We start from the raw sequence: 1,827 nt of genomic DNA on the forward strand, positions 1-1,827 counted from the left end.
TTTCATCACCTCAAAAAACCTTTAGAAGTTATTTAATTAACTTTTACTTGTGGTACTGCTGAGGGAATTCAGTACTGTCCATAACAGGCCTTAGAATCGGAGCTCATACTTGATCACCCGTAAGACCAGAAGACATAGGAGTAGAATTAGGCCATTTGGCCCATTGAGTCTACTCCACCATTCCATCATGGCGGATTTATTATTGTGCTCAACCTATTCTCCTGCCATCTCCCTGTAACCTTTGATGCCCTGACTAATCAAGAACTTATCTTTCTTTTTAAATCTTTTTATTGAATAAGTATACAAAAAGGTAAGCCATATAGGCACTAATACACTGTTAGAGTATAATAAAATTACAGAAGATATTAATACAAAAAAAATACTACAAACAATGTAATTTAAACATAACATACCAAGGTAACATAATAGTATACTAATTTTTATATATATATATCAATAGAGAAAAGGAAACCCCCCCCCCAAAAAAAACCCACCGTGCAACTAACTAAAAGCAAAGCAAAGCAATGGGCTAACTTGGAACCAAACAGAGTTAAAAAACTTAAAATCACGTCCTCAATCCCGACCTCCATTAAAAACAGTAAAAAAACAAGAAGGGTATATATTACATTAAATGAAAATATTGAATAAAAGATCTCCAGGTCTGTTCAAATTTAAATGAGGAGTCATAAAGATTGCTTCTAATTTTCTCCAAATTCAAGCATAATATCGTCTGAGAAAACCAAAAAAAGGTAGTTGGAGCATTAAGCTCTTTCCAATGTTGTAAGATACATCTTTTCGCCATTAAAGTAAGAAATGCAATCATTCTACGGGCTGAAGGGGAAAGATTACTGGAAATTTTAGGTAGTCCAAAGATAGCAGTAATAGGGTGAGGAGAGATATCTATATTCAATACCTTAGAGATAATATTAAAAATGTCTCTCCAAAAAGTTTCCAGAGTAGGGCAAGACCAAAACATATGAGTTAAAGAGGCTATCTGCCCCGGACATCTATCACAAAAAGGATTAATATGAGAATAAAAGCGCGCTAACTTATCTTTGGACATATGTGCTCTATGAACAACTTTAAATTGAATTAGGGAATGTTTAGCACAGATAGAGGAAGTATTGACTAATTGTAAAATCTGCCCCCAGTCATCCACGGAAATGATAAACCCCAATTCCTGTTCCCAATCTACCCTAATCTTATCAAATGGAGCTTTCCTAAGTTTCATAATAATATTATAAATCATAGCCGATGCACCTTTCTGACATGGATTAAGGTTAATTATAGTATCTAAAATGTATGTAGGAGGAAGCATTGGAAAGGAAGAAAGTATAGTACTTAGGAAGTTTCTAACTTGTAGATATCTAAAAAAATGTATTCTTGATAAGTTATATTTATTAGATAATTGTTCAAAAGACATAAGGGAACAATCTAAAAATAAATCCAAAAACCGTGAAATACCCTTAGTCTTCCAAATTTGAAAAGCACGATCCGTAAAAGAGGGAGGAAAAAATATGTTACCTAAAATAGGAATCGCTAACCCAAATTGATTAAGATCAAAAAATTTTCTGAATTGAAACCAAATACGTAAGGTATATTTAACTATCGGGTTAGACACCTGTTTAAGGCGTTTCAAATCAAAAGGAAGAGAGGAACCTAAAATAGAGCCAAGTGTATAACCCTGAAGAGATTATAATTCCAATGCTACCCATTTAGGAATGGATAGTATATCCTGGTCAAGTAACCAGAATTTCATATGTCAAATATTAATTGCCCAATAATAAAATCTAAAGTTAGGTAACGCTGAGCATCCATCTCTCTTAG

Source organism: Mobula hypostoma, chromosome 1 (genome assembly GCF_963921235.1).
Source record: "Mobula hypostoma chromosome 1, sMobHyp1.1, whole genome shotgun sequence".
NCBI lineage: Eukaryota > Metazoa > Chordata > Chondrichthyes > Myliobatiformes > Myliobatidae > Mobula > Mobula hypostoma.